The following is a 17,641-nucleotide window of genomic DNA, read 5'->3' on the forward strand; positions in this document are numbered from 1 at the left end:
AAGTATCATTCACACACACACACACACACACACACACACACACACTCTTCTTCATTCACTCCAGAACAATCTTAAGCGGTTATGCAATCACGCACTTTAGCATCCGTCATCCACAGACATGGGAACACAGGTGACACTGCTTATTTATTGACATAACTATAGACATACTTAGAAATAGGGAACCTGGACAAAAAAACTCTCTCGAAAGTCCCCACCCCGTTTAATTTACATGGGTCACTCGTGTGGGGGGGTCATTTTTTTCCCACAGTTTTGGTGATTTCCCACAGTCACCAAAATAGAACTCCGCCTAGAGTGAGCCCTGCATAAATGTGGAGGGAATGCCGTACTTAAACTAATTTTTGTTTACCTTCTAGAACCAGCTCAACAAAATAAGAAACTTACCTTAGTTATTGTCAGGCCTCTGAGCCCAAGCCTATCTCCCTTCACTGACTCTCTTTTCGGACTCAGCCTGCCTGCACCCAGGTGAAATAAACAGCTTTGTTGCTCACACAAAGCCTGTTTGGCGGTCTCTTCACACGGACGTGCGTGACAATTATCATCTGTGTTATTAGTGAATAATACTTCATTTCTCAACATTTTGTAAATTGCACTTTGCGGTTTAACCTATTGACAAGAGAGTTTGAATGAAAAGTAAAATATCAAGACAGTGAACCAAACAATACTTCTCTGAAGAAAATAAAGTAGCCAAAAGAGGTTAAAAACACAGAACCGTGAATACAAAATTCATTTACTTTAACTCTAACTCAGGCTTGATAGCAAGATGATTCCTGAAGAATGAGATATTTTAAATCCCAACACTATAAAATCTGTAAAAACGTCAGAGAAGCTATGAGTGAGACTAAGCCTTGGTTAGCAGAAGGAAAGGAGAGGAAAGAGATCAAACCTACTGGAAAAGAACTTTCTTCTTTCAGAGCTGAGCCCAGGCATGATGGCAGTAAGAAATAAGGAGCCTCACTTGTTCCTTTCTTTGCACAAAAGCTGTTCGATTATTGTGGATGGAATCAGAGGAAATGGGAAGGTCTGTGGGAGGAAGTGAATAGGTGCTTTGTCTTTTTAAGCTTTTTCTGGATCCTGCAGTTCTACTTTAACAAAAGAAAAAGGGATCTGGGCCCTGGTAATAAAATATAGGTTTGCATAACCTTTCATCTTAATTCAAGAGCCCCTAGGTTGAGGTGTACAAAGTAAGAATAAATTTATGTATTGTAACCAACCGCAACTCTACTCAAGAATTGTAAGAGTGTCTGTCGCATGTAGAAAATATAGAACAGACTTTCTAACCAAACTGTTTCCTCACATCCTGATTATAATATTTAAATTTTTTCATTATTTCTAGCTATTGTTTAGTTCGTTCTGTTGGCAATAAACTGTGCCAGGCGTTTTACTCATGGGATCATCTTTATTCTTCAAAGCAATCACATCAGTTGGAATTATTATTATTATTATTATTATTTTGAGACGGAATTTAGCTCTTGTTGCCCAGGCTGGAGTGCAATGGCACGATCTCAGCTCATTGCAACCTCTGCCTCCCAGGTTCGAGGGATTCTCCTGCCTCAGCCTCCTGAGTAGCTGGGATTACAGGCATGCGCCACCATGCCCGGCTAATTTTGTATTTTTAGTAGAGACGGGGTTTCTCCATGTTGGTCAGGCTGATCTCCAACTCCCGACCTCAGGTGATCCGCCCACCTCAGCCTCCCAAAGTACTGGGATTATAGGGGTAAGCCACCACGCCTGGCTAGGTGGAATTATTGTCTTCATTTTACTGAAGAGGACACTGAGGCCCATCTACATTGACAAAGGAACAAGAAAGTATATGGGTCTGCTACAAAGCAGGTCCCACAGTGGAGCAGATCTCAGGGTCTCCTGCCCTTTGTGGCCTCTTCTCTGATACTCTCCTGTGGAAAGTTGGCCTGAATAAGTCCACACAAGGAGTCTGGAGCCTGGAAGGCCCAAGTCAGCTGTCAAGGTCCCCAGTGAAGGCAGAAACTCATCAGCCCTCACTGAAGAAGTCACCAGTAAAGGCTGCTGACACATCATGGGCACATCCTCTGGTCACTCCTGGGAAACTGAACTTCTTTTGTCTAAAATACAAATTGTATCCACGTGAACCTAAAGATTTCTTAAATTTCTGAATTTTCTTTAGTGTCATGATTCCATTTGGAAATTGTTCTCATTTCTTGGAAGTACCTGCTTGTTGTGAGATGTTTACATTATGGGAGAAGAGGAGAAAATTGAAATACAGTAGTCCACCTTATCCTTGGTGGATTATGTCCCAAGCCCCACAGTGTGTATCTGAAACCCTGGATAGCACAAACCCTGTATATACTCTGTTTCTTTTTATACATACATACCCATGAGAAAGTCTAATGTATAAATTAGGCATAGTAAGAGATTAACAATAATAACTAATAATAAAATAGAACAATTATAACAATAGACTGTAATAAAAGTTATGTGAATGTGGTCTCTCTCTCAAAACATCTTATTGTGAATACTGAATCTCAAAAAGTAAAACTGTGGATAACAGGGGACTACGGTAATGCAGACAAATATTTTCTAAATAATATTTCCTCAGTGAGGCAGAGAAAGAATTGTGTCTGATATTCTAGATAAAAAACAAAATTTTGCATCTTTTTGACTGATTGGGTTGTAAGGAAGAAAACCCAATCTTTTTCTCACCCATCACTAGGTCCGTGACTGAGTCACTTGTCAGAGGCGTTTGAACCAGAGCAACTCTATCTTGAACAGGAGCTGGGTAAAACGAGGCTGAGGCCTACTGGGCTGCATTCCCAGATGATTAGGCATTCTAAATCACAGGATGAGATACGAGTTCAGCACAAGATATAGGTCATAAAGACCTTGCTGATAAAATAGGTTGCAGTAAAGAAGTCAGCCAAAACCCACCAAAACCAAGATGGCGACGAGAGTGACCTCTCTTCGTCCTCACTGCTACACTCCCACCAGCACCATGACAGTTTACAAATGCCGTGACAACATAAGAAAGTTACCCTATATGGTCTAACAAAGGGAGGCATGAATAATCCACCCCTTGTTTAGCATATTATCAAGAAATAGCCATAAAAATGGGCAACCAGCAGCCCTCGGGGCTGCTCTGTGTATGGTGTAGCAATTGTTTTATTCCTCTACTTTCTTAATAAGCTTGCTTTCACTTTATGGACTTGCCCTGAATTCTTTCTTGAGTAAGATCCAACAACCCTCTCTTGGCATCTGGATCCAGACCCCTTTACCCTAACACACCTATAGCAAAAGACAGATTAACAAGAAAAAGAGCAAATTTATTTAATATCACAACCCAAACAAATGTTTTCTCCTGCTGGCCTGAATTGAGAAAGGAAGCACTAGGAGAAATTTTTACCCCGTCTTTTTTTTTTTTGGAGACAAAGTCTTGCTCTGTCACCCAGGCTGTTGCTTACTACAACCTCCACCTCCCAGGTTCAGGTGATTCTCATGCCTCAGCCTCCCAGGTAGCTGGGATTACAGGTGTGAGTCACCATGCCCAGCTAATTTTGTATTTCTAGTAGAGATGGGGTTTTACCATGTTGGCTAGGCTGGTCTTGAACTCCTGACCTCAGGTAATCCACTTGCCTTGGCCTCCCAAAGTGCTGGGATTACATAGGTGAGCCACCACACCCAGGCTTACCTCCTGTCTTGACTGGGCATTACAGATAGAGATGCGGAGAGCTGACCTGGGTGAGAATTCCTACCTTCTGCTGGCTTTTTGTCGGTTGTCTCAGGATCTTTTCTGCAGGCTTCAGAGGGAGTGTGATGTCTCCATTGCCCCATGTTGGGCACCAGAAACTGTAGAGGAGAAAAAGTAATATCTTTTCATCACATCAAGATTCAGGGTTGAGGCCCTACACAGAAGACAGATTAACAAGAGAGAAGCATACGAATTAATTTTTGTTTTGTTTTGTTTTGTTTTTTTGAGACGGAGTCTCGCTCTGTCACCCAGGCTGGAGTGCAGTGGCCGGATCTCAGCTCACTGCAAGCTCCGTCTCCCGGGTTCACGCCATTCTCCCACCTCAGCCTCCCGAGTAGCTGGGACTACAGGTGCCCGCCACCTCGCCCAGCTAGTTTTTTGTATTTTTTAGTAGAGACGGGGTTTTACCGTGTTAGCCAGGGTGGTCTTGATCTCCTGCCCTCGTGATCTGCCCACCTTGGCCTCCCAAAGTGCTGGGATTACAGGCTTGAGCCACCGCGCCCAGCCACGAGTTTATTTAATGTAAGTTTTATGTTACACGGGAGCCTTCAGAAATAAAGACACAAGGAGACAGGGAAACCTGTGTATTTTTATGTTAAGTTTGATGAAGAAGTGGATCCTTGTGGAGAAGTGAGATTGGACAAAAGGGTTATGATCAAATGGTGATAAACGGGGGCGAACTTAGCAAGGGCTGCTTGTTCAGATTCTGCTCCACATCCTTGTGTCTTTCCCTTTGGGATAGGACAGCATCCCTGGAATAAGAGTTTTATGACCTGCTACAGAGAGAAGAGTGTGGGGAGGTGAGGGAGGCTTTCCTGCTTCTGCTGTGTTCTCAAGTGCCAGGCAAGGTACCGTATCTAGGAGAACATGTCCTGAACCCTGTCATTGTATTATACATATGTTTTAAATTATCTGCGGCCTCAGCACAATATTAAGAGTCAGGATTCTTGTCTTGTTCCAGTTTACTGCTCATATCAGTGTCTAAAGGGGAATCAATTCTTTTTTTTTTTTTTTTTTTGAGATGGAGTCTCGCTTTGTCGCCCAGGCTGGAGTGCAGTGGCACGATCTCGGCTCACTGCAAGCTCCGCCTCCTGGGTTCACGCCATTCTCCTGCCTCAGCCTCCTGAGTAGCTGGGACTACAGGCACCTGCCACCACGCCTGGCTAATTTTTTTTTTTATTTTTAGCAGAGACGGGGTTTCACCATGTTAGCCAGGATGGTCTCGATCTCCTGACCTCGTGATCCACCCACCTCGGCCTCCCAAAGTGCTGGGATTACAGATATGAGCCACCGCCCCGACCTTTTTTTTTTTTTTCTTAAACAATGTCTTGCTCTGTCACCCAGGCTGGAATGCAGTGGCTCAATCACGGCTCACCTGGGTCAACCTGGGCTCAAGTGATCCTCCTACCTCAGTCTCCCAAGTAGCTGGGATCACAGGTGTGAACCATTGTATCCAGCTAATTTATTTACTTTTTTGTAGAGATGGGGTCTCCCTGTGCTGCCTAGGCTGATCTCAAACTCCTATACTCAAGCAATCCTCCTGCCTCAGCCTCCCAAAGTGCTGGGATTACAGATATCAGCTGCTGCGCCCAGCTGGAGTCAATTATTTACCAAGACCCAAATTATATTATCTATACAATATAGAACAGTAAACAAGCTGTCAGTCTGAAGCCAGAACTGTACTAGAAGTATTTTAAAGGCCCGTATTCCTTATATAAAATGCAGATTGCAGTAACACTTTGCTAACTACCAACCACGGCTTCCTCCAAGTGTCCCTTCCCAGCCTCTCCACCGCAGGGCCACTGGAATTCTGAAAGATGTGCCGCTGAATGCCGCCCTAGAAACTAAATTGTACCTTGCCTTTCAGATGTTCTAAAACCATCAGTGTAATCACTGGAAAAGAAAAAATGAAAAAAATAACTCACCTCTCAACTTTCAAGATTCTAATGATCTGTCAAAAGACAGTTTTGCAACCAGAGAAGTAGGGGGCAGTAAATGGAGATCTTTTTTCACTTGTAGTCTCGGGCTTAGGTATTGAAAGGAAATAGGCACTGGGAGCGTTTCACGGTTGAGGAGGCCAAAGCAGGTACGGCTGAAAATCTGCTGTCTCTTCGACCTGAAACTGTCAGCTCAGAAACACTGCTGCCCATTGATCCCAAGCCAGGGCAGTGGTTTCTGGGGTTGTTAGAGGGGTTTTTCTTGGCTGCCAGGCTGACAGCAACACAGACCCTAGAAATGACAACTGAACAATAGGAAAATTCTACCATGTTGGTATTAATCATTACAAAGGAAAGCCTGTTCCCTGATGCTGGCAGCAAAAACCTAGAGCAGGGAGTCAGTCCCTTTGCTCCCCTCCTTCTGACCAAATTCAGGCACCAAAGCAATCAAACAAGGGTAAGGTAGATAGGAAGAGGGAGAAAGCCTGTTCAAAGGGCAAATTATCCTATTTTCTTAGAAAAGGTACCTTTGTAACTACGGTGAAGTGCATTGTTATCAGATAAAGGCCCGTGTAGCAGCCTGTACAACTGAGTGACTAATAGTTTATTATTTGATGCTGATGATTAATACAACAAAGCACCAATAAGTGACTCAATCTTCAATCCCTAGTCAGAAGATTTTATCAGGTGCTTGCTAAACACTTGCATGGAAATATGAATAATCGTTTAACTGAATAATATTCTTCCAAGTGTACGTAGAAAAGGGGTGTGTTTCAGCATCTCCTGGCTTAAATGAATACATAAATAGATCTGTTTTATTTATTTATTTATTTATTGAGATGGAGTCTCACTCTATCGCCCAGGTTGGAGTGCAGTGGCGCAATCATGGCTGACTGTAACCTCCGCCTCCTGGGTTCAAGTGATCCTCCTGCCTCAGCCTCCTGAGTAGCTGGGACTACAGGCACATGCCACCACATCTGGCTGATTTTTGTATTTTTAGTAGAGTTGGGGTTTCACCACATTGGCCAGGCTTGTCTTGAACTCCTTACCTCAAGTGATCCACCTGCCTTGGCCTCCCAGAAGGCTGGGGTTAGTCATGAGCCACTGGGCCCGACCAGGTCTATTTCTTTTAATTTTCCTATGTTTTCTTTGTCATCCATATTCTAGTAACATGCAGGGTCAATGAAAAGCTGCTTGTCTTCTTGTGAACACGGAAGAGTGGGTCCTGTCTGCTGGCCTGGAGGTGTTGGGGTTCGCATTATTTTCCTTCTCAGCATTGCCTATGATTTGTTACTATTGTTAGGGATATAAAGTAACAGTAAAGAAAATTTGGAAGCTGGATACAGTAAATCCCAACTATTTTCCCTTTTGAAAATTTCTGTCTAGTATTAGTTCTTAGACATTCTCATTTGTTTACATGGTAGCTCATTTCATATATGCGTAATGATAGACCCTGCGTTCCTTTACTGAACATTTCATAGTGGCCATTTTACCTTCTTTATGTAGGCTACTATATATATATATAATTTTTAAAAATAGATAAGTTTTTGCTCTACCACCCAAGCAGGAGTAGGAGTGTAGTGGCATGATCACTGCTCACTGTGGCCTCATCCCCCCTAGCTCAAGCCATCCTCCTGCCTCAGCCTCATGAGTAGTTGAGACTACAATTGTACACCACTGAGCATGGCTAATTTTTAAAATTTTTTTGTAGAGACGAGGTCTTGCTATGTTGTCCAGGCTGGTCTCCAACTTCTGGGCTCAAACAATCCTCCTGTATCAGCCTCCCAAAGTGCTGAGATTACAGGTGTAAGCCACCACACCTGGTCATATTTCAAATGGCTTCATTGTACCATAATTTAATTAATGCCTTATTGTTGAATATATAGCTTGTTTTCTTCCTTTCTTTCTTCCAACTTATTAACTTCAAATCCTGTCTTCTTCCTTTCTTCCTGTGCTAAATCCTACCTCTTCTTATTTATTTTGGCGTTTTTATACCAAGTTTCCAGAAGTGGAATTATTGTCTCAAGGCAAATAAATATTTTTACTGTTCTTTATATAATATTGTTAAATTGTTTTCCAAAATATTTGTAGCAATTCACACTGCCAGCAATAGAAGATGAGAGTAGCAAATTCCACACCCTCTTCGAACAGTTTGAATTGCCAAAAAAATCCTCACACTTTGATGCATATCTTTTATTTTTAGTGAGGTTCACAATTTTAAGTCTTTTATTTACTTATTATGCTTCTTTTGTTGAAATATTCATTGATCTACTAGAATCTCTATGTTTTTCTTACCAGCTTGTATGACTGTTTTAAATAGTAAAGAATTTGCTGTATTTATCATTTTTGCTATATTCAGTTTTCACAACCTCTTGTATGACTTTCTACTTTGGTTAAGGAAGATTTTTTTTTTTTTTGAGATGTAAATGCTTTCAACATTTCTTTTCCTCCTTCCTTCCTTCCCTCTTTCCTTCCTTCCTTCCTTCCTTCCTTCCTTCCTTCCTCTCTTTCTTTCTTCTTCTTTTTTGTGTTTTCAGTAGAGACGTTGTTTCACCATGTTGGCCAGGCTGGTCTCGAACTCCTTACCTCAAGTGATCCACCCACGTTGACCTCCCAAAGTGCTGGGATTAAAAGGCGTGAACCATGGCACCTGACCTCAACATCTCTTTTTTTTTTTTCCTCGCTCTGTCACCAGGCTGGAGTGCAATGGCACAATCTCGGCTCACTGCAACCTCCGCCTCCCAGGTTCAAGCAGATCTCCTGCCTCAGCCTCCCGAATGGCTGAGATTATAGGTGCATGCCACCACGCCCAGCTAATTTTTGTATTTTTAGTAGAGATGGGGTTTCACCACATTGGCCAGGCTGTTCTCAAACTCCTGACTTCATGATATGCCCACCTTGGCCTCCCAAAGTGCTAGGATTACAGGCGTGAGCCACCATGCCCAGCCCATTTCTTTAGCTAAATTTATTGACTTCTGGCATTGTGATTTCATCTTCTAAAGTTAATAAAGTAATCCAGCAATTAGATATTTGATAAATATTCAACTTTTTCTGTAAATTAAAATAATATTTAGTTTTTTTACTACATCATGTAGCGTATGATACAAGCATAAATGGATTTTTTACTCCAATTGCTAACCACTAACCACTGTTCCTTTCTTTCCTGGTCATTTTATGCAGCCTCCCTTATGATATATTAAATTCTTATAAACACAGAGCTATCTCAACCCAGTGCTACATATGCATTTAGTGTCCGCTTTGGAATATGCTCTCTTACAGGACAGTGCTGGCTTTCTTCTTCATCTTTTTGTTTTCTAGAATATTCTTTGATATTTAACATACTCCTTCTTTTAAACGAAATTTGAAATCACATCATCAACTTTAAAGCATCATGTTGGAATTTGGAGGTATTGCTTTAAACCTGAGAAATTATTTCTTGTGCTACCTGCGATAAAGTAACAACTGATGACAGGAATATTTTAGCAATGGATATTGTGAACCAAGCTGGGCTACACGAATTTTCGATCAGAACAGCCTGAGGCAGATATGAATGGAGAGGCCAATATACATCATAGCCAATGAGAGGATTGCAGATCCCTATCAGAGAGAAATGTCAAGAATCAGGTCCAAGGGGGTGAGTCAAGCCTTGAAAGGTACAAAAAATATTAAGACATTTAAAACCAAGGAGCAAGAATAGACCAGAAAACAGGTGCTACGTGACCATCGGTGCATAAGCAAACCCTTGGTTCTTCCTCCTGGAACTTTTCTACAATTCCATTGACTTTCCCTTCATCTTAGCAGTACTGTCCTGTGCCTGGTTATCATTTTAGTAAACTGGAAATAAGCTTTTCTGATCCATTGTAAACTGTCCTCATGAATGAAGTTCAAGCATCTCTGAGCTTTCTTCAGTCTTCAATGTGATCTCAGTGTTTGATGAATTCTGTAAAAATCTTCAGCCAATTGAGAGTGCCTCTTTCCTTGCAGCTGCCTCATTCTGTATTTTTTAATAGGTTGAAGAAACATTTGCTTTGTAATATTCTGTAATATTTTGTTTCAAAATGTGTACTCTCGGAATCTGCTGTAAATCATAATATATACCTTTAATAATTTTCCAACTTCAAAATTGCTTTTTTAAAACAACAAAAAAGACATGATGCTCTCTTAACTCTAAACACTGTTTTCTAAGACTAAAATATTTTCAACAAAAAATTTCAGGTATATTCTATTTTCTTCAGTCAAGATCAAGATAGCAGAGAATAGCCAGATAAGTTCCCCATAAATCTGTGTTTACTCAAACACTGCTATGAGTTCAAACACGTTTTATTTATGAATGGTTTTTGAAATTCTCCAGAGCTTTTTATTTCTATTAGAAACTCTTCTTACAAATGACATCTCTATGAGTAAATATTTAAAAGAACAAGTGTCATAAAGAACTGAATGTTGCATCCATTATCTGTATTCCAATGTTAGATCTCAAGACCAAGACTCTTTGAAACTTCAATGTTATCTGCAGAATTCCGGTTTGAAAGTGCTTTCATGTTCTTAATTTTTTATGAGTATTTTTAGTAGACAATTATATTTTACCTATCTATCACATTCCTTTGGAGGAACTTCTTCCCCTAGTTTTAGCCATGAGATCCAATGGTAGCAGCCATCATTTATGTCATCCCACATTCTTGGCCACATCGCTGTTCAAGAGGAGAGACCCTGAATCAACAGAAGATACGTGGAATTCCAAGGCACTTGAAAAAGCCTCGTGTAACAGACACTCTTGGTTCTTTGTGCCACTCCGCTGGGATACCCTTTTCTGCATGCCTGTGCTCTTGGCCCTGTGTGCTTTGTGTCTAAGAGCTCACATCTGTGACTCTTTTCTGAGGTCTATCCTAGGCTACCGGAGATGCTTTGCCTTTATACGTTGCCTGCAAGCAAGTGCAAAGAGTCAGAAGCACTTGAAATTCATGCTCCCTGGGTGGCCTTTAGCCAATGCCTGACAGCTTTGGCAGTTTAAAGCCCAGGAAACTTGTCTGGTGTCTGGATAACTCAGATCATCATTTATACACTAGAACGACCTTGCAGGATAAGGCTAAGACTGGAATTTTCCTGAAATCGTACCCTTGCTTGGCTTCTTCCCCATTCCCTGTCCTATTCCCTGTACTTCCCCCAGCCCCCTATCTCCCATTTCCATTCTCTTAGAGCACTTTCATTATATTAGTTTGGTGCAGAAGTAATTGCCGGTTTTGTCACTACTTTTAATGACAAAAAACCCCAATTACTTTTGCATCAACCTAATACATCACACTCGCACACACAGCCCCATGGCAGGGTCTGCTTCTAGGGAATCTGACCTAAGCAGCATGGACTCAGGCTGGGCCAGTGAGTGAGTCTTTCCCTGAGAGGTTCATACTTGGAGCTGGGAGGTAGCAAGCTTATCGGGATGTGAGTCTGAAGCTACCGGTGGCTTGAGAGAATGAAGCTGACACACAGAAGAAGCAGAAACAACCCTGATGCTATTGTAGCCTCTGCCTCCAGCTGCCTTTGAGGCTATCCCCACTCCTACCTTCTGAAGATGTGGTTGAGATAGTTAAGTTAGGTTCCTGTCATTTGCATCCAAGAAAACCATCACTAAAGGAGTCAAGACTAAAGAGTTCTCAAATCCTAAAGACCCTTTTCATGGAGAAAAGCACAGTTCTACATAACTTTGTATGCAATCGCAGGGGTACACAGTCCCATTCCTGGATTCTTTATAGTTCAGTTCAACTGTATTAGTATCTTACATACACGTACAATTTTATGAGCATTAAAAACTTATGGGCTGCCCATGACTTCCTGACAACAGAGTTTGCCTTGCTAATCTCTTAGCCATTTTTGAGAAAAACAGTAACCAGGACTTCTGTTTTGGGTTTTTTGCCAAGTAAACATAGTCATCATCACAGAAATCACAACTGATCAAGTCAATACATAAGGAAGCTTAAAAAAAAAGTATGTGCAAGCAGAGTACATATTCAAAATGGTGCAAATGGCCAAATAACCAGGCGTGATGGCTCACACCTGTAATCCCAGCACTTTGGAGGCCGAGGCAGGTGGATCACTTGAGGTCAGGAGTTTGGGACCAGCCTGCCCAACATGGTGAAACCCTGTCTCTACTAAAAATACAAAATTTAGCTGGGTATGATGGCGCACGCCTGTCATCCCAGCTATTCAGGAGGCTGAGGCAGGAGAATTTCTTGAACCCGGGAGATGGAGGTTGCAGTGAGCAGAGATGGTGCCACTGCACTCCAGCCTGGGGGACAGAGCAAGACTCCATCTAAAAACAACAACAACAACAACAACAAGCAAATATTCACATGAATAGAAAATTTATGAAGACAAGGAGGCAGGAGAGATGTATCAGTGGACCATTGGACTATCATCTCACATTCTTTTTTAAAATTACTTTTTGTAGAGATGGAGTCTCACGGTGTTTACCAGGCTGGTCATGATCTCCTGGCCTCAAAAAAACCTCCCACCTCAGCCTCCCAGAATGCTGGGATTACAAGCATGAGCCACCGTGCCTGGCCTATCATCTCACACTGAGTGAGCAACATGGAAGTGTCTGTAGTACATCTTTGACGGGGAAAAAATATTTACACTATTTTAAGATCAATAGAACTATGACTTAAATCCCACAATTCCCCTTGAATTTATGCATTTTGTCATTTTTTCACGTGTCCAAGTGAAAAAAAACCAATTCTCTTAGCACAGTTGGGAGAGCTCCTGTCTTCTCCCTGCCCTGCCCCTTTCAGTACCCTGACCCCACCCCCCAACACAGTACATTATGTCGGAAAGATTAAGTGGCTTAGCACCACCAGGCCCAAAATGACAGATTCGTGTTCAGTGCCTGCATTTCTTTTTTCCTTCCTTTCTGTTTTTAGAGATGGGGTCTTGCTTTTTGCCCGGGCTGGAGTACAGTGGCACAATCATAGCTCACTACCACCTGGAACTCCTGGGCTCAAGCAGTCCTCCTGCTTTGGCCTCCCGAAGTGCTGGGATTACAGGCTTGAGCCGCTGCACCCGGCCCCACATTTCTTTTTTGAGTGCTAATTCACTACTCACATGCGCCTCATAATTGTTTTCCTGAACCTTCTGAAGCTCCCCTTCTATCATCAAGAAACCCCCATGGTGCTGAACATGGCAGCTCATACCTGTAATTCCAGCACTCTGGGAGGCTGAGGCAGGAGAATCTCTTGAGGGCAGGAGTTTGAGACCAGCCTGGGTAACATAGTAAGAGCCTGTCTCTACAAAAAATAAAAAAATTGGCTGGGTGAGGCAGCACGTGCCTATAATCCCAGCTACTCCAGAGGCTGAGATTGGAGGATCGCTTGAGTCCAGGAGTTTGAGCCTGCAGTGAGCCATGATTGCACCACTGCACTCCAGCCTGGGCAACAGAGTAAGACCCTGTCTCAAAACAAAACGAAACAAAACCAACCATGGGTTTGGGCTTCAGACCAGCCTGAAGCTAAGCCTGCTTGCGGTGCTCTTGGGACGTTTGCCTTCATCTCACTGCATCTAGAGCAAACAGGAAGGTGTTAGGAGAGGCAGGAAGGCAGGGTTTCCATCAGCATCAGGCAGGAGGGGACAAAGGAGTTTTTCGTGCCTGGCAGAATCCTCATTCTAAGATGGTAGGAACATACAGTCACAGCTATATATCCCTTTGGGAGACTTTTTGGGAACTAGGAATATCTACCTCCATCTGACTGTGTTATTTTCTGCTTTATGAAAAGCAGAGATATGTGCTTTTCATGTAGCTTTATAAATGTAATCTTCTATCCTGTGACAGAAAAAGAAAAAGGGAGAAAGAAAGAAAGAAGGAAGGAAAGAAGAAAAGGAAGGAAGGAAGGGAGGGAGGCAGGGAGGGAGGGAGGGGAACTTGACATTTGATAGCTGTGTTTGTGAGCATCTTTCTGGTCATCCTATCATCTTCTCATTTTGACAGGCACATGTCAAACTTCAGTGCTGCTTGGATCTCTTTCCCTTCTCTGAGACTTGATTTTATCTGGTGACAGTTTTCCTTTTAACCAGTTATCAGGAGTAGGTGGCTTATATTCCCTTTCCCCTTTATACTTCACATCTTGAAACTTCATAGCCACACATGTTGCTACATGACATATCACCACAAACTTAGCCACTTAAAACAACCCTCCTTTATGAGCTCACAGGGATGTGGTCCACAGGCTAGGAGGAGAGGGCTGGGTCCTTAGGGTCTCACGGGCGGAAATGGAGGCAGATGCTGGATGGAGTGCTTATCTAGACGTCCTGGGGAAGAAGAATCAGCTTTCAAGCTCCTTCAGGCTGTTGACAGAATTCAGATCCTGTGGCTGGTGAGGACAGAGAACCGCCTTCCTTACTGGCTGTCAGGTGGGAGTGACTCTCAGCTCTAGGGGCTTCTCTCTGTTCCTTGCATGAGGACCCCTATATCCTCAAAGCCAGTAATAGGCGTGAATCCCCTCACGCTTTGAATTGCTCTGACTTCATCTTCTGCTACTTTCTAGAGAAAATTCTCTGCTTTAAAGGGCTTGCCTGCTGGGCTAGGCCCACCAGTATGATCTCCATGCAGGGTGGCTGACTCGAGAGTTTACTGACAACTGCAAAACTCTTTCGTAGCTGTGCCGAGCTTAGTATTTGCATAAGTAGGGCACAGGACTCTGCGTGAAGTGGTCATCTTTAGAATTCTGCCCACCACAGCTACCAACCTGGAAGCACTTTAGTTCCCTCTGAGGGTCCCGGATGAGTGTGGAGGTCTCCATGTTCCAGAGCTAGTAAGAGTATGTTCTTCCAGGGTGGCTTCCACTTCTGGTGTTACTTGCTGCTTATGGCTTGGATTTTGTCTGCTAGGCCTCTCTGTCACCTTATTCTTTGTCTTCTTTGGGTGGGAGGTTTAGAGATTTCTCCTACATTTTTGTGAGGCTAAAAATTCTTTTTAAAAGTATGTTTGTTGAAATGTATACAGGAGCTAGTTATATTGGACTAGGAGGGCATTTTGGAGCATGTAATCCCGTATAATAATAGATTCAATGTCCACAGATTCTTTATTAATCAAATGAATCTCTCTCTGCGTGTGTGTGTGTGTGTGTGTGTGTTTATTTACATGGCATGGCTACTGAACAATCAGAATGGACACCAACTATGAGTGACCCACGCAGCTGAATAACAGCCCTGCTCTGCTCCCGTGTCTAGGAGGCACTGTATTAAGTGCTATGGGAGACAGCAAGATGAATACAAAAAAAAAAAGATCTGACATAAAAATCTTGTGAGAGGCTAGACATGGTGGCTCATTCCTATAATCCCAGCACTTTGGGAGGCTGAGGTAGGAGGATCACTTGATGCCAGGAGTTTCAGGCTGCAGTGAGCCCTGATCACACCACTGCACTCTAGCCTGGATGACAGAGTGAGACCCTGTCTCAAAAAAAAATAAATAAATAAATAAAAAATCTTGTGAGGAAGATGAAGTATGTGTATAAAGGGTAAAGAGAGATGAAAATACTCATAAATTGCTCTTTGAGGTGAGAGGGGAGAAGGATTATTTCTAGCTCAGGTGTCCAGAAGATTCCATGGGCCTCCTGCTCATGAGGAGAAGCCTGCAGACTAGGCACTCAGGACTTACACATCTCAGCTAGGGAAAAGCTGTTTCTCAAGATTTCTCTAGAATATGCACACGAATGTACTGTAGAATATAAAAGGCACTTTGATGTCCAACGCAGGGGTAACTCTATTTTCTGAGTTAGACCTAATTTTGAATATTTAAAACATAAACCATGACATGATGATGTTATCAATTTCATGACATCAAGAGACTCAGAGACTAGCGAACAGATTATCTATTTCTATTTCATTCTCTATCCAAAGTAACATTATAGAATGTTCAGATGTTATCTTACTGGCCTTCCATCTGCTCACAAGATTTCCTTGTTTCAGGTTTCTCGTCTTTTGATGAGCAATCTTGAAACTGGATTCTGTTTCAACAACTGCACATATGCTTTAAAGGGGAAGATGTGTTGACCCTCCTGGTGGCACCTTTCAGGGTGCAGAGGATTGCTGTGGTGCTTGCTTTGATGGATTATTTGCAAAAATGGCTGCAATTATTCAGCTCCCTCTGCAGTGGTGGAGTCTGTGTCCGCTCCGCTTGACTCTCAGCTGATCCTGTGGCCTGCTTAGACCAAGAGACTGCAAAAGAAGTGACTGTCTGTGCTGAGCCCTCATCTCTAGAGACAATGCACGCTTCCACCTGCCCCTTTCAAACTCTGCTGAGCCGCCTTGCGAACAGCCCAGGCTCCTCATCCAGCCCAATCCAGAGGCAGAGCAGATAGCAGTTGCTTGAGGGAAGGTATCTGAGGTCAGCAGAACTGGAGATTCACCAGAAGGAATTCATGGCTGTTATTTTAAGACACTAAGTTTTGGGTTGCTTTGCTAATATGATCATAGTTCCATTTCTCTTTGGAGGCAGGTCAAATGGTTAAGTCCCACCTTGTTCTTAGAAGCAACATTAAACAGCAGTCTGGAGCAAAGGTTTCTCACAGAAACTTCACAAGCATGACAGACTCCATATGTTTCAATAACAGGGAAAGTATCTTTCTGTGAAAGGCACACTCAGGTTTTGTGTAATTTACTGAAGAACTCTAGCTAAAAGCCACAATATTTTATTCCCATCTTTTTTCTGAGAGTGGAAAAAACCCATTAAATGTGTGATACATTTTAGGGGCTTCAGACTTAAAGGAGAATTTAATTGAGGGTCTTCAGGACCTCTGACCTTTCAAAATGCTCTAGTGGTGCTATTCACACCAAAATTGGTCAAATTTTGGGGGTCGTGTCTGAAACATTTGGATAACAAAAAAGTCTTTTTATGTTAAAAATTATTTCCCAGGAGGCGGAGCTTGCAGTGAGCCGAGATCGCGCCACTGCACTCCAGCCTGGGCGACAGAGCTAGACTCCATCTCAAAAAAAAAAAACAAAAAAAAAATTATTTTACTTGATTTCTTTTCTTAAGTAATATTTGCAGCATACTTTATCTTTTACAGAACATTTAAACCTTATAAATTTAAGATGTAGGTATTATCCCCCAAGCCCTCCCCCACAAAACACATATGATACGTGAACAAAACTGAGGCTCAGAGAGATGAAGTCACTTCTCCTAATGGAAGAGGCAGGGCATGTTCTTATTACCATCTGACACCAAAACTCATCCTTTTCCCACATGTTAATAAATGATCAGTGGTTTGGCATCGGATAGTGTAGTTCCTTTAAGGCCTTCAAAATGTTAACCATTTCTCTTCTTGCACAACATCTTTTTTTTTTTTTTTTTTTTGAGACGGAGTTTCACTCTTGTTGCCCAGGCTGGAGTGCGGTGGTGTGATCTCAACTCACTGCAACCTCCACCACACTGGTTCAAGTGATTCTCCTGCCTCAGCCTCCTGAGTAGCTGGGATTACAGGCACGCACCACCACACCCTACTAATTTTGCATTTTCAGTAGAGATGGGGTTTCACCATGTTGTCCATGCTAGTCTCGAACTCCTGTCCTCAGGTGATCCGCCTGCCTTGGCCTCCCAAAGTGCTGGGATTACAGGCATGAGCCATCACACCTGTCTAACATCTGTCTTTAATTTGGAAATATGGAGTATAATTTGGAAAATATGGAGTAAATAAATCATTAACTTATAACTACAAGCCATTTAATTTTTTAAAAAGATCGAGTCCAGTTGCTCACACCTGTAATCACAGCACTTTGGGAGGCAGAGGCAGATGGATCACTTAAGACCAGGAGTTCGAGATCAGCCTGGTCAACATGGCGAAACCCTGTCTCTCCAAAAAATACAAATATTAGCCCAGTGTGGTGGCGCGTGCCGGCAGTCCCAGCTATTCAGGAAGCTGAGGTAGGAGGACAGCTTGAGCTTGGGAGGCAGAGGTTGCAGTGAGCCATGATAGTGCCACTA

General features: G+C 42.6%; 1 long non-coding RNA gene across 1 annotated transcript; it reads left to right on the top strand.

Annotated features, from left to right (window-relative positions):
• Positions 1 to 13,922: 13,922 nt before the first annotated feature.
• On the top strand, positions 13,923 to 16,931 carry LOC108585322. The gene is made up of 2 exons (XR_001901467.3): positions 13,923 to 14,070; positions 15,628 to 16,931. It is a non-coding gene; the product is annotated as an uncharacterized LOC108585322 (long non-coding RNA).
• The last annotated feature ends 710 nt before the right edge of the window (positions 16,932 to 17,641 follow it).

The sequence above is a fragment of the Papio anubis genome, chromosome 6, assembly GCF_008728515.1.
Source record: "Papio anubis isolate 15944 chromosome 6, Panubis1.0, whole genome shotgun sequence".
NCBI lineage: Eukaryota > Metazoa > Chordata > Mammalia > Primates > Cercopithecidae > Papio > Papio anubis.